The following is a 27,986-nucleotide window of genomic DNA, read 5'->3' as shown; positions in this document are numbered from 1 at the left end:
TGCTCTCAATGATCAAATCATCACATGATGTAGCTATATCAATCTTAACAACATCGTTAGTAGCATCATGTGGCTCATTGGATGAGAATTCTTGAGCAATAACAAGGTTATCATAATTGATCTTTAGAGTTGTATATTCTTCTTTTAGCTTGTTATGGCTAGTGATGAGCTCATTGTGTATCCTCTCAAGTTTATCATGTTTATCTTTAAGCTCTTTCTTAGAAGATTTGAGCTCCTTGAGTGTTGGGGACCTAATACTGGGGTACCCCAGAAGGTGGAACCAATAACCACCAAGCATTAAAAACTTTTGGATGGATAAGGGCACCATAATGTCTCTTGCTCGAATGATAGGAGTTTGGTTCTGCCTCGCTCGATGACTTTGGAGTGAGCTCGGTCTCACCCGAGGGCTGAGGGATAGACTCTGCCTCACTCGACGCCTTTGAGATAGCTCTGCCTTGCCCGAGGGCTTAGGGCTAGTCTTCGTCTCGCCCAACGCCTTTGGGGCAGGCTTGGTTTCGCCCAAGGGCTGAGGGATAGACTCCGCCTCGCTCGACCCCGGAGGGGCGGGCTCGGTCTCGACCACGAGATAAGGACTGGCCTCCGCTTCACCCGACGGCCAGGAACGAGCCTCGCCCTGCTCGATATCTAAAGACTGATTCCATCTTACCTGACAACTTCTCCCCGTTCCCTCATGGTGATGGGTACAGGGCAAGACAAGACGTTCGGGTCAACCATGGCTACAAGGACCATACCCTACGCCCTAGTAGGAAAAGTACTACCAGGGAACGATGAGACAGGTGCTTTAGACCCTTCCGGGCGCCGCAGAGCCCGAAAGGTATTTCATGTGCGTGCCCCTCGCCCTGTAGAGTTGTAGGCGCTGCCTTTAGCTCCGGGACACGGAACCCAACAAAGATATACGACAACCGCTACGCTCCAGAAAAGGATTTGCTATCTCCACGAATGATGGATATTCTGTCACCACGCTATGGACCCAAGGGAGCTGTGCTTGCTTCCCGACCCCTCAGGTCCACCAAGTCAGAAGACCTTGGCCATGGCGCTACTCTGGACCCCGATCCCGCATCCCTCCGACGAAGACTCATAGGAACCAAAAGGCGTGCAGAGCAAGGCTGGGGGAGACTCATAAGTCAAAACCACTGTACTGTAGCCCATACCCTGCGTAGGGCAGCATTATGTAACCAACCTGACATTCTACAGAGGCATCGACAGTATTGTAGACACTTATCTTTCTTTGCACTCATCAGAATGAAGAACCAAGCTGGTTAGACATGGGCCACAAGACTAGGTAGAGTACGCATCCTAAAGCCCTCACCCTTGTAAAGCCAACCCCTTCATCTATAAAAGGGGACGTGCTTCCTCCATCAAGGGGACGGATCTTTGATGACATAGTACACAACACTCACACAGTCAAGCTGCGATCAAGCTCTTGGCCTCCTTTCAACCCTTCCATCAGAGACTTGGGACCAGTCCCTCTCTTGATCATTTGTACCCCCTACTACGAACCATTCACGGTGCTAATAACACAAGCAGCAACAAACTGGACGTAGGGACATTTGGCCCAAACCAGTATAAATCTTGTGTCCTTTAGCGCACCATCCGAGTCTAACACGCATTACTATAAATTTACTTGCCGGTGCTTGTACGAAACACTGCCAGTTGGCACGCCAGGTAGGGGACTTGCGCGTTCTAGATCAGGCCTCGGATGGCCACCCATGCAATCAGCTAGGCGCCGGGTGCACACATGCGTTTTGGTGACCTAGATTTTATTGTCACACTAGGAGGAGAACTGGCGCTGACCCACACGGCCGCACAGTCTATCCCTTCCATCAACCTCAGCCGTCTGAGGCTTGAGGGCCCATGGGGTGACTCCCTTAGACCCCAGTTATCCAGGGAGCCCCCGCACAGCATCACCCTTTTTCCGGAAGGCCTCGTACAAAGCGCCCCGATAGTGTTTTTGTTCGGTCTCCGCAACGTCGCAGCGACCGCTGGCCACCTTCTGGCTCTACGCATGGTTCAGCCGCCTACGAACAGCGAGTTCATGGGGGTAATCGAACATGATCTAGAGACACTCTATGGGCTCCGTGCGGAGGAACTAGAGTCGTCCTCTAGCTTTGACTCCAGCAAGGGGAGCCATCACCCTTCCCGAGAATGCTTCATGACACAAACCCCCGAGGGGCACGTCCAAAGCGTCTCCGGAGAGGAGACAACCCCAATAGGAAACCCTAATGCTAGGATCGAGGCAGAGACGGTGGCTCCATCTCATGTAAGGATGGAGCAACTAAGAGCACAAAAAGCTAGAGATCGATGACGCCGGACAACAGCTTGTCCGGGAGTACTGAAACATCGAGGAGGAGATCAAGCGTCACGGAGATGGTGGGCATGCACGCGCCTCGGCCCATGATGTGCATCGGAGGATCCTCACCAATGAAGGGACTCTCCCTCACTTTGCTCAGGCAAGCCAGAACATCACCGCCACGACAGCCTTGCTTCACGGCCTCCCGAAGGCCGCAACGTCTGAAGATCACCAGGCCCACAGGGAGATTCGCACGTTGCTTAAGCGTGCAGTGGCGTAGCAGGCGAAAAGTTCATTGTCTCGACGACGCGAACCTAACACCAACCAGCGCATGCCCTCAATGCGTCCCACTGGGGATGCATCCATTCACCAAACACCGCTAGGCAGCAGGTAGCCCTCCACCATCCTAGTGCATCAATGCCTCGGCCCTGGCCATGATGTACGTAGCATCATCGATGCTCGGAAACACGCCCATGGCGACGATGGAGAAGCAGCACACTGTGGCTACCATCCTCGACGTGGCGGACGCTACAACAACAACGAGGACCGAAGCCCAAGCCCCGACCTACTAGGTCCTTAGGCCTTCAGTCGACACATCCTCAATGCTGCATTCCCCCTAAGGTATCGACCGCCTACCAACATCCCTAAATATTTTGGCGAAACAAATCCCGGGCTTTGGCTTAAAGACTATCGGCTTGCATGTCAGGCCGGTGGTGCGAGTGATGATGATTTCATTATTCGCAATCTCCTGCTGTTCTTGGCCGATTCGGTGCGAGCATGGCTAGAGCACCTACCGTCCAATGCTGTTCAGAGTTGGGCGGATCTGACAGAGATCTTCATGGGTGACTTCCAGGGCACGTACAAACGCCCTGGAAACCCATGGGACCTCAAGAACTACCACCAGAAGGCCGATGAAACCCTCTGCGGGTACATCTGGCGCTTCTCTCAGCAGTGCAATGAGCTCCCTAACGTCGCCAACGCCGACGTGATAGGAGCCTTCCTATCTGGGACAACCTGCGAATCCTTGGTCCACAAGCTAGGATGCAGGGGCCCGCAGACTACCAAGGAACTCCTGGACATCGCCACCAGTCACGCCTCTGGAGAGGAGCTGGTCGGAGCCATCTTTGATCGCTCCAACAGAAAGACGAGGCGGGACGAGGACGCCGGCGAAGGCATCTCCAACCGTCCCACCAAAAGGAAAAATAAGAAGCAACGGTGCAACAACTCGCTCGTGGCCACTGCTGACCGCAAAGGTGACTAGAAGCCCGCGGAGGGCACTCCGAACCACTTCGAGAAAATGCTCGAGGGGCCATGCCCAAACCATGCCTTCCTAGCCAAGCATCTATACAAGGATTGCGGCCTGATGCGCAAATACTTGTCTGGGGGCCTTAACAAAGGGGAGTAGGGGAAGGAGCCTGTTCCTGCCACAGACAATGCAGAGGAGAAGGACGACGCCTTCCCAACACCGACCGGCACCCTCATGATCTTTGGAGGATCAATGGCCTATGACTCCAAGCGCCGCCAGAAGGTCACGCGCCACAAGGTCTATACAGCCGGACCGGCCACTCTAGCCTTCCTCTGGTGGTCGGAATCTGCCATAACCTTCGATCGGACTGACCATCCGAATGCCGTCCCACACCCAGGAAGGTACCCACTTGTCGTCGATCTGATCATCGATCCAAAGCGGCTCACGAAAGTACTGATGGATGGAGGCAGCGGCCTCAACATCATGTACGCCAAGACGCTCGACAAGATGGGCATCGATTGAATGAACCTCCATCCCATTCGAGCGCCTTTCCATGGCGTCGTGCCTAGTAGGCAAGCTGTGCCACTGGGGCAGATCGATCTACCCATCACTTTTGGGGATCGGTCCAATTACCGGACTAAGACTCTCACCTTCGATGTAGTGGGGTTCTCAGGGACTTTCCATGCCATCATGGGACGACCATGCTACGTGAAGTTCATGGCCGTTCCCAATTATACATACCTTAAGCTGAAGATGTTGGGCCCCCATGGGGTCATCACCATCGGCACCTCCTTCTAGCGCGCTTACGAGTGCGAAGTCGAATGCTGTAGACACGCATCCACAGTCATCGTCTCCGAAGAGCTCGCCACCCTTAGGGAGGAGGTCGTTGAAGGGGCACCCGATGCGAAGAGGTCGTCCGGGTCGTTCAAATCGGCGGAAGGACCCAAGGAGGTCCTCTTCGACCCCAGCAACTCTGAGGGCAAAAAAGTTTGTATCGGGACCGCGCTCTCCTCCGAATAGGAAAGCACGCTCGTTGACTTCCTCCGCGATAATAAAGACATCTTTGCGTGGAAACCCTCAGATATGTCGGGCATCCTGAGGGAGATTGCCGAGCATACCTTAAAAATTCACCCGAGCTCCAAGCCGGTGAAGCAATGCCTGCACCACTTCGACGAGGAGAAACGTAGGGCCATCGGCGAGGAGATAGCCAAACTGCTGGCCACAGGATTCATTAAGGAAGTATACCACCCAGAGTGGTTAGCAAATCCTGTTCTTGTGCGAAAAAAGAGCGGGAAATGGAGAATGTGTGTCGATTACACCGGCCTCAACAAAGCATGTCCAAAGGATCCGTTTCCTTTGCCACAAATAGACCAAATAGCCGATTCCACCTTAGGGTGCGAAACCCTCTGCTTCCTTGATGCATACTCTGGCTACCACCAAATCGCGATGAAAGAGTCTGACCAGCTTGCGACATCTTTTATCACCGCCTTCGGATCATTTTGCTACATTTCAATGCCGTTCAGTCTGAAAAATGCTGGGGCAACTTACCAGCGTTGTATGCTCAATTGCTTCGGAGACCTCATCGGGTGAACCGTTGAGGCCTATGTCGATGACATCATAGTCAAGTCCAAGCGAGCTGACCACCTTGTCACCGACCTTGAACAAACCTTTGCGAAACTCCAGGCAAACGACATCAAACTCAATCTCAAAAAATGCATTTTTGGGGTCCCGAGGGGCATGCTGCTTGGCTTCATCATCTCCGAGCGTGGCATCGAAGCCAACCCAGAGAAGATATTAGCCATCACAAGGATGGGCCCGATCCAAAACATAAAGGGGGTTCAGTGGATCACAGGGTTCCTTGCCACCCTCAGCCGATTTATTTTGTGCCTCGGCGAACGAGGACTCCCCCTTTATCGACTCCTAAAGAAATCTGACCGCTTCAAGTGCACAGCCGAGGCTCAGGAGGCACTTGACATGGTTAAACAATTTTTAACTAAACCCCCGGTCCTAGTTCCTCCATGCAACGGAGAATCCCTCCTACTGTATATATCGGCCACCACCCAAGTGGTTAGCTCCACCTTGGTGGTAGAGCGAGAGGAAGAGGGGCATGCCTTCAAGGTGCAGCGCCCTGTGTATTTCATTAGCGAGGTGTTATCCGACTCCAAAGCCTGCTACTCCTAAATCTAGAAACTCCTCTACACCGTCCTCATCACCAAGAGGAAGCTACGCCACTACTTCAAATCACACCCTGTAACAGTAGTGACATCATTCCCCCTTGGCGAGGTCGTCCATAGCCATGACGCTATAGGAAGAACCACAAAGTGGGCGCTCGAGCTGATGGATCAGGGCATTTCTTATGCCCCCTGAACAGCGATCAAATCTCAGGTACTAGCTGACTTCATCGCAGAGTGGACCGAGGTCTAGATGCCACCAGCAGTCGTCGATCAAGAGTACTAGACAATGTACTTCGATGGATCGCTAATGAAGAAGGGCGCTGGAGCAGGACTAGTTTTTGTATCCCCCCTCGAGGTCCACATGAGGTACATGGTTTGGCTCCATTTCCCCTCATCAAACAATACTGCAGAATACGAAGCACTCATCAATGGCCTACGAATCACCATCGAGCTAGGCATTCGATGCCTCGATGTCAGGGGCGACTCTTAGCTGGTCATCAACTAGGTCATGAAGGAGTCATGCTGCCACGACGCCAAGATGGAGGCATACTATCAAGAACTTTGACGGCTAGAGGACAGATTCGACGGCCTCAAACTCAATCATATCCCAAGGCACCTCAATGAAGCAGCTGACACCCTCGTGAAAGCAACGTCCGGCCGAGAGCCAGTCCCGACAGGCATCTTTGCCAGCGATCAACACAAACCCTTGGTACGCTATGCGGGGTTGGAACAAGCCGACGATGGCCCATCTAGTCTGACCCCAGGGGCTGATCCACCAACTGCTTCACCTGACCCTGAGGTTATGGAGCTTGAAGAGGACCCAGCAGCGGAGTCTGGCCCTCCCAATGACTGGAGAACGCTTTACCTCGACTACCTCTTCCATGACATACTACCAACAGACAAGACGGAAGCCCGATGGCTCACGCGATGCGCTAAGTCCTTCGTTCTTGTAGAGGGCGAATTCTACAAATGGAGTCACATCGGTATTCTGCAACTCTATATCCCTGGCGAACAGGGGAAGCTCCTGCTGGGCGACATCCACAGTGGAATCTGCGGTCATCATGCCACACCAAGAACCTTGGTTGGAAATGCATTCCGACAAGGCTTTTACTGACCCACCACAGTAGCCGATGCCAAGCAAATTGTACGCACCTGCGAAGGGTGTCAGTATTATGCTCGGCAAACACACCTCCTAGCCCAGGCACTCCAGATGATCCCCATCACGTGGCCCTTCGCGGTCTGGGGGCTCAACCTGGTTGGGCCACTCAAAAAGGCGCCCGGGGCTTCACCCACCTGCTTGTCACCATAGACAAGTTTACAAAATGGATTGAAGCTCGACCAATTTCCACGATCAAATCTGAGCAAGCTGTGCTATTCTTCCTTAACATCATCTATCGCTTTGGAGTACCGAACTCCATCATCACAGACAACGGCACGCAGTTCACCGACAGGATATTCGTTCGATTCTGTGATGAACAACACATCCGAATCGATTGGGCAGCCGTCGCACACCCCCGGACGAACGGGCAGGTCGAGCATGCAAACGGCATGCTCCTTCAAGGCCTCAAACCCATAATTTTCAACCGATTGAACAAGTTCAGCGCACGCTGGCTCGCTGAGCTCCCGGCCGTGCTCTAGAGCCTAAGGACAACTCCTAGCCGGGCCACCGGCTACACACCTTTCTTCATGGTCTATGGTTCTGAGTCCATTCTCCCAACAGACCTCGACTATGGAGCACCAAGAATCAGAGCATACGACGAATAGGGGGCCAAGGCATCTCACCAAGATGCCATGGACCAGCTAGATGAAGCCCACGACATCGCCCTCCTCTATTCAGCTAAGTACCAGTAGGCGTTGCGACGGTACCACAGCTGACGGATACGGGGTCAAGCCTTCAATGTCGGGGACCTCATCCTCTGCCTTGTGTAGAGCAACAGGGACCGCCACAAACTCTCCCCGCCCTAGGAAGGGCCCTACGTCGTCGCGGAAGTACTTCGCCCGGGCGCCTACAGGTTGAAAACCATCAACGGCGAGGTCTTCACCAATGCCTAGAACATTGAGCAGCTACGTCGTTTTTACCCTTAAAATAAGCGTATACTCTTCCTTATCAATTTTTGTTATTACAAAACCTCGATCCTTAGTGACTTCTGACCCCTACAAATCATGAGGGATCAGACCTCACTCGGGCTGACATGAGTAATACAAGCATTATGCTTGCAAAAACCTCCTGTGTTATATTTGCAAATATTCTCTAAGTTTTCCATTCTTCTCATAAACAAGTCCTAAGGGCTAAGATTTTGGGAACAAATTCTAAATACAATTGGTAGGACTGCGGGAGACCTACGCCCCAGCGGCTACAACCTCTTTGCTCACCAGCTCAATCAGAATTAGTTCGCCCACGTTCCTAGTTTCTTACGACTTGGACCATGAGAAGGGTCAGAGGGCACTAAAACCTTTTCTACAAAAAAGAGAAAGATAAAAAATTGCTTGCCATAAGCAAAAGATAAAAATTTGTTCATTTTTTGCACAAATTCGCCACTTACAAAGTGATTTCATTACAAAAAGGACTAATATACTTATAAATTCAGAGGACTGTTTACTCGGGGGCGTCCCCACAAAATTATTCAATTACAGTCTCTGCTTAGCTTTACTAAAGTACTGCTACGGTCGCCGTGCCACGCTCTCCATTGGTGACGCTCGGGGCGTGTACATGGGCCAGCTTGTCTACTGCGGCCACCGCGCCACGCTCTCCATCGGTGACGCCTGGGGCATGTACACGGGCCAGCTCATCTGCTACGGCCGCCATGCCACGCTCTCCATCGACGACGCCCAGGGCGTGTACACGGGCCAGCTCGTCTACTATGGCCACCGCGCCACACTCTCCATCGGCAACATCCCGCCGCTTCGCGGGATCCTCAAAGGCACCGTCATCTACAACGCCTCCGCCAGGGCATCCACGGACTATGCCCTCGTCATCAGCCACAACCCCGACAGTGACGCCTCCGCCAGGGCATCTGGGAACTACGCCATCATCGCCAGCCACAACGCTAACAACGGCGTCAGAGCAAGAAACACCTCTCGCCAAGGGAGGAACATAGCAAACGACAGCGAAGTCGACAACGTACGGCGCCCACCAGCGCTCCTTCTCCTTTGGCAGCAGTGACTCCTCAGCAAGGGTGGCACGCACCCTCTCATCTACGTGGGATGACCTCCGGCTCGACATCACGCTCTAGATTCATGAGCGGATTTGTGAGTTTTCTCTCTCTCTGGCATTACTCTTCCTCACTCAGGAACCGCCGTGACGCACGGACGCATTTAGCGGAAAGGGAGAAGGAGAGGTAGTGGCTCAGAGGCAGAAGAGGAGATGGGATGAGAACTCCCCTCCCCCTCCCTATTTAAAGAGGAGGCACTGCAGCTAAGGAAAGGCGAAAGATTGGACAAAAAACCCTCTCCCTTCCCCTCCTTAAATACGGAATCAATGCTGATAGACACTTGAGGGGACGCGCCGGAACTGACGAGATGCACCCTGGTTGACGAGGCATCCCCCCTGGTCAAACTAGACACTGCCTGGGCGGGGTCCACCACTGACCCACTCCGGACGTGGCAATTAAGGCACCCACATGGGCAGACGACCCTTCGCCTCCCCATGCAGGACCACGGAACAATCCAACAATAGGACCTCTAGAAAGGGGAGCCCAACGGCTCTCCAGGGTCGACCATGCGGCCCAGGAGAGACGATGAACGAACGTCCAAAGAAAGATAAGCATCTCTAACTTGTTACTTTACGCGTTAAAGATTTATTACCGAACTTCCAACCCCGTCAAACGGCGGGGACACGAACATCACTCGGGGGCTGCCGAGGATGTCTACCAGTCTAGACATCCTCTTCACACGACCCCTCCGTACGCTTGAAACCAGGGGTGCAGAATACGGGCATAGAACTTTGAGTAAAACTGGATGAACTAGCAGACCCTACGCCTCGGTAGCTACGGTGTTTCTTTTCACCAGAAAAACCATACTCAACGCCCCTCGTGTCTCCAGCTTCGATGTCTGCCTTCTCAAGAAGGGTTCGGAGGGGTCCGCCTACAGAATCTCCCCCAAAGGAGAAGCTGTCAGGTTGCCCAAGTTAATTAAACGGCTCGGACCGCCACCGAGATACGAAAAACAAAGAATAGCAATTCTTATGCAGGTTACTCCAACCTCATCGCAAACACCAGGGCTCGAACCCCGCACGGACACATCTGGTAGGAGCTTTCTGTCACTCATACCGCCAAGGTAACGTTACCGACCCCGCCTTCATTTCGATTATATTATACATATGCAAAATGTTGCAACGCTTCGTGTCACATCATGAAACGGCCGTTGCCTCATTCGATATAGGTGGCAGCAGGCCAAGGTTCAAAGGCTGGCCCGCGAAGGGCTCGAGGCCACCTCGTGCCAAACAAGAGCCAGGGAGAAGTAACCGAGATGAGCCCTAGTGGCCCTGCCTGACCCCGCTCAGAAGTGGACAGGGACGTCTCAACCTTTTCTCGTTCGATTCTAACCCCGAGCCAAAACCACAGAATCTCCATCGAGGAGAGGGCATCGGGCCGCCTGAGCCTATCGAACAGCTTGGGCATCTGTCAGGAGGTGGGTTAAGAAGTTGTGGAGTGCCACCAGAGGGCTCTACCGACCCCATCAGCAAATGATGGACCCAGATTCTACATGAACGTACCCGTTAGCGAGCTCATTGAGCGCGATACTCGAGCCATCAAGGCAAGTGTCGTTTACTTAGCCCCTCCGATTATGAAAATCGAGGATGGGGTAACACGCAAATTATGGCCGACCCCTATCAGACCCTGACAAGGCCCAGGGGCTCGAGCCGCTCAATACAAGGACACAGGTTCAAAGGCCCTACCTTGCCGAGCCCATAGAGTCCCCATTTGGGGAATTCTATTGGAAGACAGGGCGAGGAATATTGCAATGCCATCTAAGGACTTCGCTGACCCTGTCACCAAAACCACGGAATGGGATTCCATCTGAACGTTCCAGTCTCTAGTAACCCTCGACCCTAGCAAATGCAGGGGGTCGAACCTTACTCGGGGGCTGGTTAAGGTACGGCTACCTCCCTTCCTTCTTTCGAAACAATCTCCTTACATCAAGACCAGCGGCAAGATTCGGGGGAACAGATTCGTAAGATCGCAAAAAATCAAACAAAACAAAATTATGAAGCAAAATCATGAAACTGCATCCAGACTCGAAAATACCAACACTTGTTCACATATTACATATAAATTGTGCTCAAAATTATTCGACTAACTACTCCCGCGAAGGGAGAACCATTTCTTTCAGATTATCCGCCAGATTTTTCGCAAGGGGAGCCACCATCTTCTCAATTGCCTCTAGCTCATCATCCTCATAGGTAGACGGGAAACCTTCGCTCATCACCTTTAGGTGGATCTCCTTCTCGTAATGAGCATGGGCGATAGTGAAGGCCTGGGTGATCCCGGCGTGAAAAGCACTCTCCTTGAGCTGGCCCACCCGAGCCGTGAAACCTACGGCATGAGCCGCGAGCGGGCTAGTCTCCACCAGCTCCACCACCTTCAGGGCATCAAGGACCACCCTGACCGCAGCTTGCAGAAGATCATGCTCGCCGCTCTCGGTCTGAAGGGTCCTTCGTACATGGGCAAGCTCCTTTTCCAGCTTGACAGAGACATTTTCGGTGCTCAACCTTCGGCTCACCGCATCACCGAGATCCGCCCAGAGAGAACGGACCACCTCGACGTCCTCGTCCACCTTCTACTGAAGGGTCATGGTCCTACTCTCGGCCTTCTGCCTGAGGTCCCGCTCCATCTCCAGCTCCTTCAGGACCTCACCGGCCTTCTCGTTAGCCGCATCATTCCTCTGCAGTAGCTCGTCTCGCTCCTTTTGGAGCCTGGCGATCTCCTCCTCATCCAGTTTTGACCTCGCCGACAAATCCTCAAACATCCCGTGGGCCTCCTCCATGTCCTGACACGCCTAGGCCTCCCGCTCCTGGGCGGCAGCGAGCAGTGCGGCCATATCTGCTTGCAGCCGGGCCTCCTCGGAAAGCCGATCCCACTCCACCTTCTGCTCGCAGAGGAATCAGGATTTATTCCAACTATGAGCAACAAGAATCTGAAGAGGAAGAATACCGGTATCAGAAATACGAAAACACAAAAACATGCGAAGAAAGAAGAAAACCAAGCGAATACTTGAGTAGTAGGGATAACGATCTCACGGAGGGCTCCTCTGGCCTGCTCCAGGGTGTCCAGCATGGTCAAGATCCCGACGTCAAGACCCTCCTGCTCCATGCTCTCGAAATGATCATCGAGCGAGAAAAGAGCCGCCGTCGGATCCTGGGCGACCATCCACTAGAGCGGCGGCTCCCCCCGCATGGGGGAGCGGCTGCCTCCCGACAAGGGGGCTGAGGGTGGCTCCCTCCTGATCCTATGTGGCACCACCACCATGACGCTCGAGGGCCCTCTGATCGGATCCTCCTCTTGGGCTGCTTCGAGCGCCACGAGCGGATCCACCTGGGCCCCCGGTGGCGCAGATTGCACTACGCCCTCAAGCGCCACCACGGCTACGCCCGGCTGATCCTGGCTTGGTGCGGTCATGACCACCTCCACCGGCGGTATGTGGCCCTTGGCCGGCTGTACCACGTCTGCCTTAGAGGAAGCCGCCTGCTTGGTAACCACCGCGGGCGTGGGCGCCACCACAGGCGCCGTCGGGTCGGCCAACATGGCTCCAACGTTGGCACCACTCCTGCCCGAAACAAGGGTGACGCTAGGCGATGCCATCCATCCCACTTGAATGGCGAGGCTCTTCTTGGGCGCCAGCCCCAAGGGGTGACCCATCCGCAAGAACCTACACAAAGGTAATAGCCATTAGGTCAAAATAGAAATGGAAAAAGGATGAAAACAGGGGATTCAGCAGCTTACGCTGACGCCCTCGGCCAGCGGAAGCGTTTTGGGGATGGATCCCCAGATCCCTGCCCCGACTCATCTGGTAGGACCATTTCGAGCCTGCCCCCTACTTCGAGGCAGTGGGGCTCATCTCCCTCACCTCGTGGGGCGCGGCACCAGAGCCGCTCCCCTCCATCGTCTCATGGGGCGTGGCATCAGAGCCACTCCCCTCCACCATCACCTCAGGGTCGGCGGTGGTAGGCCCGCCTTCCCCCATCCACTGATCCTTGGCCGGCATGCCATGCGAAGCGGTGGACTCTCCAGCCTCCATCGACAGCACTGACTCACTTCCCTCCACGTGGAACGGGAAGGGTCCCTACACGGATGGGTGGGCACTTGTCAGCGTGTCCTCGTCCTCTAGGACACCCCAATCCACGTCGACGACTACCTCATCGTCATCATCATCATCGTCGTCGTCATCATCACTGCTCATGTCCTCCCCCCGATCCCGTGCCTCCTGGTTCAGTCATTTCGCCTTCTTCATCTGCTCCCTTGCTTTCTTGTCCCGCTTGGCCACGAGTCGATTCGCCACCGCCACGGCCTTGTCCTTTAGCAATGGAACCGGACTATCTTTGAAGACTAGCCCCCCGGCTGGTCCCAACGTCGCAACAGCAAGTATAAAAAAGAATGGAGATTTAGGAAAAAGAAAGAGCACGGGAGAAGAGGGCTTACGAATTCGAAGAACCTAGGTTCCGGCCGCATTGGGGGATGTCCAGGCACTGGATACACAATGTTGAGGATGCTGCCTTCGGAATCCTTCGTTGGCTTCGTCGCCTCCTTAATACGCTGCGCCACTTCCGAAAAAGGGAGCGTCTCGTCAACAAGCACCGTCCCCTCGAACAACATCCCAAGCATCATCCGATGCAGGGGAAGCACGCGCGCCATCAGCGGCGCCACCCTCCTCGCATGATAGGCGCCGATAATCCCCGTCCCCTTTACGCCCCGTTCCTTCAGGGCTTGGAGGGCGGAAAGAAGGTCGGAGAGGTGTTTCTTGTCTTTGAACTGGACTCCCCAAGCTCACGACTCCGGAGCCTTTTCCATAAGGCGCACGGTGTACCTCGGCAAGGTGGCACTCACATCATCCCTAACATAGAACCACTGCGAGTGCCATCCCTTGTTGGAGGTCACAGACGCATGAACGGGTAACCCTTCGACCGGGTATGGCACAGATGAACGCTGGCACATCCCATCGGCATGCTCACATCCTTCCCCCCAACCTTCCTCTTCGACAAACTAATGGTAAAGAAATATCGCCACAGATCAAAATGGGGATCGATCCCTAGGAAACCCTCGCACAGGGCAACAAACGCCGCCATATGTTGAACCCCATTGGGAGTTAGATGCTACAGCTCCACCTCATAATAATCCAGCAGCCCCCGAAGGAATCTATGCGCGGGTACCGCAAATCCCCGCTCATGGAAGATGGCAAAAGAAATGACATACCCTTCGGGCGGTGCCGGCTCACCCTCATCACCAGGTAGCAGCCACTCCTAGACGGCGGACAGCGGGCGGAGAAGGCCATGGCGGACGAGGCCCTCCAAATGCCGTGAGGTGATGCTAGATCTGCCCCACAACTCCATTGAAGCAATTGGGGAGAAAGGTGGGCGCGAGCTTGACGGCGGCTATAGGGCAGGTGCAAGCTTGACGGCAGCTACAACACGGATGCAAGCCGGTCGACGGTGGCGGTGCGAGCGTAGGAGGCTAGGACGATTGGCGGCAGATGTTTCAGATGCAAAGGCAAGGGGGTGAAATACGGAACCTTGGGGGCGAACCCCGTGGTTTTATAGGGGCAACGGACGTGAGAATGGCAACCGTCCGCCTCGATCTCCGGGTCTACCACGTGCACCGCCACGTCACGTCGCGGGACACACGCCCGCAGTCCCTATTCTTTCCCACCGAAAATCACGGTGGATGGTTTGTCTTCCCTAGGTGAATTCGGACTTTCTTCCCACCTGAGGAAGGCAAGTCACAAAGATTTTCTCTATTTGGCGCACCTAGGGCCCAGAAGCTCGATGACCGGCCCAACTAAGGATGGGTCCGTGAACAATCCGAAATCAAGGGCGCAAGTATTACTAGGATCCCTATCCACGGACAAGCCCCAATTAGGTCAGCCCTGAATGAGATCCCCACGAACGGGACACCACGACCCCCTCAAAAAAAATATATCCAGTTGACGAAAAACTAAGTCCTTCAGCCCTACCCGCGAAGAGTCCGATACAACCCCCTAGGTGACCCTACTCAAATCACCCAGAGGCTCGGGGGCTACACCCATCAGGTGCGCTCGCGCGCACCCTCTGGCAAAGTAACTCCGACAAAATCAAAAACACCCTCCAGGCGGTTCTATCCGAATCACCTAGAGGCTCGGGGGCTATTGTCGGGGACCTAATACCGGGGTACCCCAGAAGGTGGAACCAATAACCACCAAGTGTTAAAAACTTCTAGATGGATAAGGGCGCCATAACGTCTCTTGCTCGAATGACATGAGTTTGGTTCCGCCTCGCTCGACGCCTTTGGGGCGAGCTCGGTCTCACCCGAGGGCTGAGGGATAGACTCTGCCTCACCCGACGCCTTTGAGATAGCTCTGCCTTGCCCGAGGGCTCAGGGCTAGTCTCTGTCTCGCCCGACGCCTTTAGGGCGGGCTCAGTTTCGCCCGAGGGCTGAGGGATAGACTCCGCCTCGCCTTACTCCGCCTCGTTGACCAAGAGATAAGGACTAGCCTCCGCTTCACCCGATGGCCAGGAACGAGCCTCGCCCTGCTTGATATATAAAGACTGATTCCATCTTACCTGACAACTTCTCCCTGTTCCCTCATGGTGATGGGTACAGGGCAAGACAAGACATTTGGGTCAACCATGGCTCCAAGGACCATACCCTGTGCCCTAGCAGGAAAAGTACTGCCAGGGAACGATGGGACATGTGCTTTAGACCCTTTTGGGCGCCGCAAAGCCCGAAAGGTATTTCAGGTGCGTGCCCCTCGCCTTGTAGAGTTGTAGGCGCCGCCTTTAGCTTTGGGACACGAAACCCGACGAAGATATACGACAATCGCTATGCTCCAGAAAAGGATTTGCTATCTCCACGAACGACGGATATTCTGTCACCACGCTATGGACCCAAGGGAGCTATGTCCGCTTCCTGACCCCTCAGGTCCACCAAGTTAGAAGACCTTGGCCACGGCGTTACTCTGGACCCTGATCCCGCATCCCTCCGACGAAGACTCATAGGAACCAGAAGGCGTGCGGAGCAAGGTTGGGGGAGACTCATAAGTCAAAACCACTATACTGCAGCCCATACCCTACGTAGGGCAGCATTCTGTAACCAACCTGACATTCTACAGAGGCATCGACAGTATTGTAGGCGCTTATCTTTCTTCGCACTCATCAGAATGAAGAACCAGGCCGGGTAGACATGGGCCACAAGACTAGGTAGAGTACGCATCCTAAAGCCCTCACCCTTGTAAAGCCAGCCCCTTCATCTATAAAAGGGGATGCGCTTCCTCCATCAAGGGGACGGATCTTTGATGGCATAGTACACAACACTCACATAGTCAAGCTGCGATCAAGCTCTTGGCCTCCTTTCAACCCTTCCATTAGAGACTTAGGACCAGTCCCTCTCTCAATCGTTTGTACCCCCTACTACAAATCATTCACGGTGCTAATAACACGAGCAGCAACAAACTAGACGTAGGGACATTCGGCCCGAACCAGTATAAATCTTGTGTCATTTAGCGCACCATCCGAGGCTAACGCGCATTACTATAAATTTACTTGTCGGTGCTTGTACGAAACACTGACATTGAGTTTGGATGATATAGCATCATTTGCTTCTCTAAGCTCAATACTAGCCTTTTTGGCCATATCATATTTTGCTAAAAGTGAATCATTCTTAGCTCTAGTCTTTATAATGATCTTAGTGTATTGTTTTAGCAATCTAGCAAGATCATCATAAGAAGCTGATTCATATTCATCATCATCACTATCACTATCATCATTACTAGCATGTTCATCACTACTACTATCATCATCATTTGATACCTTGCGTTCACCCTTGGCCATGAGGCATAGGTGTGTAGAGGATGATGGCGATGGTGGCGGTGAAGATGATGAAGAGTCAATAACAATTGCGGCCACCTTCTTATTGTCGCTATCATCATCAGATGAGCCACTAGAAGAATCAATGTCCGTGAGCCAATCACCGACGATGTATGCCTTTCCACTCTTCTTCTTGTGGAAGTCTTTCTTCTTGTCATCTCTCTTCTTGTATGGCTTGTTTTTCTTCTTCTCATCTTCTTCATTACTTGAGTCATCTTTCTTGCCCTTGTACTTGTTCTTGAACTTATCTTTCTTGGGCTTGGTGCATTGGTGTGCTAGATGACCAAGTTCTCCACAATTGTAGCAATCTATCTTAGAGATTGGCTTTCTTCTAGAGCTAGTGAAGAACTTATTCTTCTTGCCATCGAACTTGATGCCACTCTTGTTGAGCTTCTTTAGCATCTTGGCAGGTTTTCTCACCATGAGAGCAAGACTTGTATCATCAACTTCATCATCACTTGAGCTCTCATACTCAAGTCTTGCTTTGCCCTTCTCTTGGCTAGCTTTGAATGCTAAGTCCTTTTCTTTCTTCTTTATAGAGGATGAGCCATCTTGAGGTGTGATGTGTATATACATCTCATGAGCATTGATCTTTCCCAAGATTTGTGTCGGTGTAGCGGTGGAAAAATCACCTTGATGAAGCACGATCATAATATGCCCATATTTGTCAATGGGGAGGACACTCAAGATCTTTCTTACAACATCGGATGGTTGCATTTGAGTGAGTCCAAGCCCATTGACTTCCTCTACAAGAACATTCAAGCATGAATACATTTCATTAACATATTCTTTAGGAAGCATCTCAAAAGAGTTAAGCTTTTTCATGACAAGATGATAGCATTCCTCACGCTCACTCTTTGTTCCCTCATGGAGCGCATAAATGTCCGACCATAGTGCATGGGCGTCTTTGTGGTTCCTCACCCGGTTAAACACATCTTTGCAAAGGCCTCTAAAGATGGTGTTTCGAGCCTTTTCATTCCATTTCTTGTAATTCACCTCATCGCCTTGTAGGTTAGTAGCATCCCGAGGTTTTGGGAAGCCTTATGAGGCGGCTCTAAGTATTCCAACATCTAGAGCTTCTAAGTACGCCTCCATGCGAATTTTCCAATATGGAAAATCATCCCCCTCAAAGATAGGAGGAGGTCCATCCCCGTGAGATATCTTTCTCTATGTGCTTAAGCCTAAATACGTGAGCATGAGGCTTCGATACCAATTGAAAGGATTAAGATGCCCAAGAGGGGGGGGGTGAATTGAGCTAATTCTAAATTTCTTTCAATAATTAAATCCTATTGTTAGCCCAATTGACCCCTAGTGCCTAGAAAGTGTTTCTAAAGTTCTATCGCACAAAAAGTCTTCCAACCTAAGTTTCAATCCTACTCTAACATGAAAATTCTATGAATGTAAAGATAAGTATTGAATTGCTCAAAGTAAATACTCAAAGTAAATGCTCAAAGTAAAGAGAGAAGGAGGAATGTGGCAATGTTTTACCGAGGTATCGGAGAGTCGCCACTCCCCACTAGTCCCCGTTGGAGCACCTGCGTAAGGGTGTAGCTCCCCCTTGATCTGCGCAAGGATCAAGTGCTCTCTATGGGTTGATTCTTTGACACTCCGTCGCGGTGAATCACCCATAACCGCTCACAACTTGAGTTGGATCATCCATAAGCTCCGTCGGATCATCACCAAGCTCCCAATTATCACAAAACCATCTAGGTGATGGCGATCACCAAGAGTAACAAGCATGAACTCTCACTTGACCACAACAAGCCTAATGAGAAGGGTGGATGCACACTTTGCTACTTTTGATCTTACTAATGAGGGCTCTCTTTGAGATTCTGACATCTCAATCACCTCACTAGGACCTTGCTCTTCTTGGCACTCTCAAAGGTGTTTCTCAGCTGTTGAAATGAGCAAAAGTCCCCCCATACAAGAATGGAGAAAGTATTTATAACATGGGCAGAAAAATGAACTGTTATGTGTCTCTGCGGGGTGACCGGACGCTCCGGTCATGCTGACCAGACGCGCCGGTCAGTTCACCCCGAACTCTAGTGTTTAAAGTGTGACCGGACACTGGCCAGCGTCCGGTCAGTACTGACCGGACGCGTCCAGTCGAGATTTTCGCTCTCTGGAACCTTACTGGAGTTGACCGGACGCTGGCCCTCAGCGTCCGGTCACTTGACCTCTCAGCGTCCGGCCACTTCCAGACGACTTCACTTTGATCAAATGAACTGATCGGATTCCGCGCCAGCGTCCGGTCACACTGAAGCCAACGTCCGGTCAGTATTTGACCCTCCATTCACTTCCAACTTTCGAACGTACGTGAATGAAGTTTGCTCCAATGGATCTAAGGGCTTTTTAGGAGCTATCTAGTGCTAGGTTTAGCAAGTGTACACCACACCTAACCCACTAGACTCACCTAGGTCAAGCTACCCATCCATACCCCCTTAATAGTATGGCCAAAGAAAAAATAAAGTCCTAAACTACTCTAAGTGTCTCTTCAACACCAAACAACACTTAGAACTAGTTCATCCTTAACCTTGTCGTCCATCCTCTTAAAACCGAAACGATTTCCATCATAGGGGCATGACCACCATGATAGCCCAATCGATCTCCATTACCATGACCTAACTTAATTGCCTCTGCAAAACATACATTAGTCATAGTAATCATGTATTGTCATTAATCACCGAAACCCAACTAGGGGCCTAGATGCTTTCACGGGCGCATCAGCTTTGGGGAGGGAGAGGGGCCGAGCGGGTGGGAGCTTTGGGGAGAGGGAAAAAAAGGCGGCGCTGTCTGGATTTTGGATCTGGGAGAAGAAAATGGTCTAGGGTTTCTCACTGTATTTGTGGGCTAGGCAAAAATTTTGCGCGCGAACTCGATGTAAGTGTTCCCTAAAAAAACTCAATGTAAGCGGACACGCGAGCTCAATGTAAGTCGTGTGTGCGAGCTAGGTGGGGGCCACTTGTTTTTAGCGACAGAAAGATCGACGATACACTTGTTTTTAGCGACAGACATTTCAACATTAAATAGGATTACCTATAGCGACAGACAATGAATTGTTAAATGAGGAATTAGCGATAGATCATCTGTGAGTTATCTTTAGCGACAGGTCATCTATCGATGAAAATAATTTTTAGCATCAGATGTCTGACGGTGATGCGGTGTTGTGGTGTAGTGATACTAGACAATTGGAACACCTTGATATTTATGAAACTGTGAGCATATATAAGAAGTCATCTATGCTATGATAAGTTGGTGTAAAGTAACTTACGTGAGTTCGTGGCTGCGCATGGGGATCGAAAGCGACGCCACACCACCATCCATGAAGAAGCTACTAGAAACCTGCCGTCACTCGGTCACAGTACCTGGCGTTCGAGAGTGCCACTTATTTGATTCATATCTTCTGTATGTATAATCTTCTAGAATAGTCGCATGGTTAGAGAAAACATCTTCAGCGTCTCTAAATTGGTCGGCAGCAATTGCCTGCTCTTTTATTTGCAGCCACTAGTTAAAAGCACTCAGCAATATGCAATAGTATAGCACACATGTACATGATACTTTCAGAAAAAGGCTCAGTCAAACATTCTTAGTGGCACACATGAGTTATTCAGATCCTCAGATAAATATTGTCATAGCGCAATGCAATACCATGTGTATTAATAATTATACAGTTTTGTAACATAAAATCTGTGAGTAATTAGAGAGCAACTGTCAAGAGTAACTTACTGGAGAGTGGAGACCATTCAGTTTGTTCGCTTGTTGTTTCAGCCAGGGCTTATCAGCCATGGATACAATATTTTTCTCTCACAACAAACCTAGCACCAACAGGACTTATCAGCCCAGAAACCAACCAACGAACATGCTGCATTAGCATGTGTCAAATATCATAAAGATCCTGAGTAGAGGAATCATTCCTCTAAATTAATTTGACATATGGCTGGTTATCCTCGGTTTAGTGTGAATTGCGTTATAACTTGCAATTCGTTTAGTTTCTGTGGAGGAATTTTTCATGCTAAATACTGACATATGTACAAACATCAATGGTAGGTTGACCTCATTCGTGTAATGCTTATGTTTCAAGTAGTATGCACCAAGCACTAGAGCTAGGGACGAAAATGGGATGGATATTTTCAGATATTTGTCTATCCTAAAAGGGTCAAAACCTTATATGGATAGTACTATCTAAATTTAAACATTTAATATCCGACCATATTCAAATCTGGATACTTAAAATCGAATTTCTAATATGTATATGAGATAAATATCAATATCCGAATGATCCGTATCCTGTTCTGAGATCAGAGAAAAAATAGGGGATAGAATGTGGGATATGGGACATAACGTAGGATTACTGGTATATGTCTGTATTTGATTCGGTTTCATCCATCCCTAACTACAGGTGGACATTGACATCATGCATGCTTTGCTGCACGGTTGACCGTTTCACTGCATGTTAGTGACATTATATATAATCGATTGTTTGGTTTAGTTGTGAGCTTTGAAAAAGTTATTGTGGAATGTGAACTATGAAAAAACTACTGTACACTATGTGCTATGAGAAAGTTATAAGCTGTTTGATTAAAATAACTATAAAACCCTACTTTCTCTCTTTGGTGCCGTTCGGCTGACAAGAAGCTTGCTTGTTCGGTTTCTTTTTTCAGCCAAAACAGTGTTTGTCTTTCACAACATTTCAATCAAAACAATGTTTTTCAGCATAAATAGTGCATTTTTCATACCAGCCGAACCCTTAAAACAACTCTAAAACGTCAATCCATTTTCATCTATTTGGAAAAGCAGAAAACTGAAAGCTAAAAGTATAGTCTAAGGTGCTATAAAAATTGTACTACATGAAAGGTGCTGCTTATGGGAAAAAGCAACTTCAACCGTATGATTGACGTCAGTGTTCGGCTGCACTTTAAGCCGGTTTGTTCGGCTTATTTTTTTAACCGGAACAGTGTTTTTCTTTCACAACATTCCAACATAAACAATGTTTTCCAGCATGAACAGTAAAAATCCAGCTCAGCCGAACACTCCTAACTTTTTTTTACAGCAGCAACACTTTTTACAAACTGAATCAAACATAGCCTTAGCCTAATAGTCTTATGGGCTATATTGTTGATACCATACCAGTTTTTAGGGGGGATATATGCTTGCTCGCAAGTAGGATTCTAAGGGGGGTGTTTGAGACTGCTCCACTCTATGTTTTTTTAGCTTCGCTTCATGTTTTTTAGCTAAATGATTTCAGTTCCACATACTCTGTTCGAGGAAAAATTGTGGAGTTGTGAGAGCACCTAAAGAGATACTCCATAAATTTCAGTTTTTTATAGAGCTGCTCCACGGTGAAGTTTATGGAGCAGTCTCAAACACCACGTAAATATGAAGCACTTTACCAACATTCCATTGCCTATTCCCTGAGGCGATTCCCTTATCGAATAAGCATTGGATGCATGGTGCTTATATAGCATTTCAAGATCAGGATATAATGAGGACATCGGAATAAGTTATATGTCAAATTGGGTCACTTGATTTAGTCATCATCTGTTAGGTGATTTTTTTTTCTTTTGCTTGGCAGCCTGATGTAATTAACCAAAATTATGTGTAGTTAGGAGATGCTTAATAAGCGGCCACACAATCCAAGAACGACACAGGACATTATCACTTGACCCATCGATCTTTCGTAATCCATGCGGCTATTGCACCAAACACTGATAACCTTTCGTAAACCTAACACTAACGTACTCCTCCCCTGGTTGCCGCAGCCCCTGAAACGCACTGACGCATATAAAGCGTTGCAGAAACCGACGAGCAATAGATAGATAGATCCACGGATGATGCTGTGCAGGGAACAACAGTGCGCTACAGGCTGAGTAGACTTACACTAGCTAGTCGGGATAGTAGCTTGCCGTATCAGTCTTCGTCACCAAACACAGCCTTCACCAATTGATCTTCGCCCAGGTGATGCATTCCATAATTAACTTTTGCCAAAAGCAAGATCGATGCATGGCCAATTTTTTTCTTTGCCCCTTTGGACCGTAAGGACACATTATTCTTTAATCTTTGTCGGGCTGCAGTGCAATAAGATCGTATAGTACTACTTACTGTACATGCAAACGACGACGCGACAGAACAGCGGTAATAACAAAATAAAAATTCGCTGCTGGCAGATTCCTAGTGGAGTCCGGTCCATATGAAAGTTTAGCAAGCGTCCAAATTAAATTCAGTAATGTCATGGATGAATAGAAAATTAAAGCATGTCGGAATTGACATAGGTTCTTCAACGATTGTTGACAATGGAGCATTATTGTGTGTTTTTATTATTCATTCATTCAATAATAAAGAAGTTAAACCTCTCATTGCTCACCTGGTATGATCTGTCATATCTGTCCGGTGCACTACTCTTGGACCGATGGGATCGATATGCGCTGTGTTCGGCTGATGGTTTCTGCCGCCGCCGCTGATGCTGATTTGTTAGGAGAGAAAAATACTATTTCATGATTGAAAAGTAGTGCTGATTCTGACTGATAAGCTCAAGCGAACATGGCCATGATTTTTATGATTTTGTATCACTAGTACTTAGTATATGATTCTGAGGGAAGTACTATAGAGACTTGTTAAACCAAGCATCAAAAATAGCTGGAGTTTTGTTACTATTCAGTTGCTTTTCTGCAACACGACACCAAAGACATAAAAAAGAAAAAGAAACCATGTATTACTCCAGTTTTCAGCTATATATATATAATAATAATAATAATAATCAACAACAACAACAACAACAACAACAACAACAACAAACTCCATATACCACGTAGCATCCGCGTCTTCTAAGTGCTCCCGGTTACTGTAAGGGATAATTTGGAAACTAAAATTCACTTGGATCCCTGACTTTTTCCAGAGTGGAAAATTCATAGAGAAATAATTTAAATAACTATTTAGTTCTTCATGACAGTTTCCATCCCTAGTGTCTCCCCTTACTTCCAAGTCAGCCCTAACTGTACCATCAGCCAATCACGTTGTGTCGTGTTCGGCGCTGATGACTGATCCCTCTGAGAGCCTCTGCGACATGAGTCCATGCTCTCTCCCTCCGAGCCGCGTGGCTTTCCTGTGTAAATTTAGGTGATTGGTAGGGAAAGCATCTTCCACTTCACTAAATATGAACTAAACTATTCCATGTCGAGGTAACTGCGCTGTGAGTCCATACTACGTAGCAATAGCTTGCTCAATCCAATTGTCAAAAAAGTAGCAGATCCAATACTTAACTTGCAGCAACAAGGTATATACCTGCAACTGAATCGCATTACCACTAGCCTATCCCACAAAAAAGAAATTCTATGCTTTTGGAATAATCAAACTCACATCACAAGCGAACACCAGCGACTACCTTCCTCTATATAAGGACCAACCGACCTCTACTCCAGCGCACACTCCACCAGGGCAGGCTACACTTCCTCTCCTCCCTCTTTTCCTGAGCCTTTAATTTACTCACGTCGCCGAGCTGGCTAGCGACAGGCGCGACGCCGACGGCGGCGGCGATGCCAGCTTCTGCCCTGATGACGGCGAGTCGTCGCCGGCCGTGAGCAGCAAGGCGGTGGTGGAGGAGCTGTACCGAGCGTTGGAGCGCGGCGACGTGGACGCCGTGCGCCGGCTGCTGAACCCGGACGTGGACTGGTGGTTCCACGGCCCGCGCGCGCACCAGCACCTGGTGCTCATGCGCCTGCTCACCGGCGCCGGCGGCGCCGGCGGCCTCCCGTTCAAGATCCGGTCCCTGGACGCCTTCGGTCCGACCGTGCTGGCCGAGGGCACCGACGCGACGGGCGCGCTCTACTGGGTGCACGCGTGGACCGTGGGCCCCGGAGGCCGCGTCACCGAGGTGCGCGAGTACTGCAACACCGCGCTCGTCGTGACGAGGCTCGGCGGAGGTGGCGGTGGCGCCGACGCCGCGGCTGCGGCGGCGGAGGAGGCAAAGGCGACGTTCTCGCGGTCCCCGTCAAAGCAGGTGTGGCAGAGCCGGCTGCTACCCGACCGGGCTCGCAGGAACCTCCCTGGCCTCGTGCTTGCCATCTGATCGGATCAGATGCGAATCATGCCATATATGCTTCTGAACTGGCGGTGTGGCTTATTATGCTTTCTAGAGACTAGAGATGGGCTATGCATGTCTCCAAAATGTGGTTACAAATGGACGTGAATGAATCAAATGCGTCACATTAAAAAATGGAAATTAGTCGAAGCAAATCAATAAAATGATACCTGTGTGTGATGTGACATATATGAGGTATATGCAGGGATGAAAACGGTACGGATATTTTCCGACCGCATTCGAAACCGAATCCGTTTAGAAGGGTTGAGATCTGTCCGTATCCGAGTCTGGATATCCAACATCCGATACCGTATCCGTATCCGAATACTCTATTTTCCGACCGTATTCGAAACCGAATCCGTTTAGAGGGGTTGAGATCTGTCCGTATCCGAGTCCGGATATCCAACATCCGATACTGTATCCGTATCCGAATACTCAAATCGCATATTGATGATGTCGATATCCAATCGTATCCTATCCGACATAGTTGACACTATCCGTATTCGAATCCGAATCTGGACAGAAATATGAAAACAAATGTAATATCGGTGATATCCGTCCATATCCGATCCGTTTTCATCCCTAGGTATATGCACGTGAGTTCCTGATGAAGAGATGATTCTGCAGCAAGCTCGTAGGGATTTAGTCTCGTATCGAATTTTCAGATGCTAATTAGAAGGACTGAATATGAGCTAACTATAGAAGCCCTGGGCTAATTTACGAGACAAATCTATGAAACATAATTAATTTATTATTAGTTAGACTTAATAGATCCGTCCAAATTAGCCTTCATATGTGCAATTAGTTTTTAATTTTAGCCTATATTTAATACTCTTAATTGGTATAAAGATCCTATGTGACAGGGCTAAAGTTTAGCCTGCAGGAACCTAACGTCCATTCAGAAGAAGCCTATAAACTATCGATGAAACATGTGAATTATATTTGAACACACTCAGGTACACCAATCTTCTAAAAAAAGGTGATTTTTTCATGCAACTCCAGGTTCATGGATTGTTGTCGGCTAAACCCGGGCTCACTGTTAGTATCAGATTCACCTATCATCATCGATTCAATACTTGGCAGTCATAGGAGATGATATCAATGCTGGGTCTAGCCTCTTAACAAGCAGTGATAGGTCGAACGTCATTGCCGTGTTATGTCTGCAGCTGGCATTGATAGTTCCAACGTCCTTGCTGGATCACGCCTGTACCCAGGCACTGGTACGATGAGTGTCATTACTGGATCTGCATCAGACCTAATAGTGATTTGATGATTATCACTACCGGGTGAGGCCTGTACCGACTACCGTGCACTAAGTGTATTGGACTCACTGCCAGTCTAGTGGCTTCAACCTGGCAGTGGTCTTCATTTCTCCATGGTTGATATATTTTATAATTACATTAAAATAGAGGTTATTGTATAATACCAGTATATTATATATTATTAATGCCTCGCATACACTACCAGTATATTATATATTTTTAGCAACGAGGGTTTTTTTAGGGGCGGCTCCACTATCAACCATCCCTACAGTGGGTGAGCTCGGGTCCCATGATTTCAGCCGCCCTACAAATCGAACAGTAGGGACGGCTGGTGATACGAACCGCCACTACAAATGGGTAGATTTGTAGGGGCGGCTCGTATCACTAGCCGTCCCTACTGTTCGATTTGTAGGGGCGGCTCAATCACCAGCCGCCCCTACAAATGTTCGATGTATAAATGGCTGCAACCCTCTTCTTCCTCCTCGGCTCACTCACTCCAACCCATGAAAAAAAGGTAGGGAGGCCTTGGGCACCTCCCAAAAATTGTTCTACTAAAAGGGAATGTTTTGGCCTCAAATCCTTTGATTGAGAGGTTGTAGAAGGTAAGAAAATACTATTCCATACTTTTTTTTGAAGTTTTAATGGTTGGTTAGTGAGTAATTAGAGTTTTGCTTTTCTCTCTCTTCTATGGTGCTTGAGCTACTTATGAAGTAAATTAGACCAAAGTTTTGAATATACTAGGGTAAATGAGGTAAGGGAACAAGATCATATCCTTATTTAATCCATGTTTCTTGATTTTAGTGAATAATTAGTTAGTTTTATGGATGTTTCATGTGCATGTAGATCTAGATCTAGGGTTTGATTTTTTTATTAATTTCATTTTTATAAATTTATGTTTGATGAAATTGGACTAGGGTTTGCATGAAAGATATTGGGTAAAATATAATTGTTGCTAATTATTGTCTTTAAAATTGTTTATTGTAATCAACAAATATGTATTTTAATTATTTATGGATAAATGGGCCATTAATTAATTTTCCTCTACCATGGTGTGTTTGTATGCTTCATGTAATTATATTTGATTTATATTCATATATATCTGAAGTATATACAATTATTCTCAAATAATTATTAATTAGATTCATTTTTATATATATCTGAATAAGTAGTCCTTTAATGTTTGTTTTGTTGTTGTTGTAAAAGATGGAGTACATGAACTCTTGGATGTATGGTTCGTTAAGATTCAAGGTAAGTTTCCATGAAGAGGTGGATAAATTTATTGAAGCCGCAGATAAGCATGCAACGACGTTGATAGAGAATAATGATATAATTATTTGTCCCTATAAAAATTGCAAGAATCGTATGGCATGAACATATGTGACTATCATCAGATCACATTTGATTATGCGAGTATTTATTGAGGACTACATAGTGTGGATTCATCATGGTGAAATGGTTATTGTTAACGATGAGGGTGAGGAGGAATACGCCGATGAAACACTTGAATCCCTATTCCAATATTTAGCAGAGCTTGAGGCATGAATGGATCTTGAGTTTGGTAATGAATAAGGTGATGATGCTGGTGGTTGGGATGGTAACGACGAAGGTGGTGCCAATTAATAGAGACGGGGATCCCGATCTTCCGTTAGGTGATGGGTAATATCGTTGTGGCGAAGAATGACACACCGATCCAGCTTCAGATCAAAAGATCGAACCCTGTAATCTTAGCACCACAACTCCTCTGGTTATCAACCGAGTCACAGACCAGGTTGACCTCGTTAAGAAGGCTAATCCCTACCTACGCAATGAAGAACACAAGCAAGAACAAGAAAGAACACAACCAAATTGCAGATGAATGATTAAACT

The 27,986-nt window shown here is 49.1% G+C and overlaps 1 pseudogene; it reads left to right on the top strand.

The window, feature by feature from the left end:
• The first annotated feature begins 14,084 nt into the window (after positions 1-14,084).
• LOC136510695 (uncharacterized) lies at positions 14,085-25,044 on the top strand (annotated as a pseudogene).
• The last annotated feature ends 2,942 nt before the right edge of the window (positions 25,045-27,986 follow it).

This window comes from Miscanthus floridulus, chromosome 16, assembly GCF_019320115.1.
Source record: "Miscanthus floridulus cultivar M001 chromosome 16, ASM1932011v1, whole genome shotgun sequence".
Lineage (NCBI taxonomy): Eukaryota > Viridiplantae > Streptophyta > Magnoliopsida > Poales > Poaceae > Miscanthus > Miscanthus floridulus.
The sequence above is the reverse complement of the archived record's forward strand: the minus strand, read 5'-3'. Positions and strand labels throughout refer to the sequence as shown.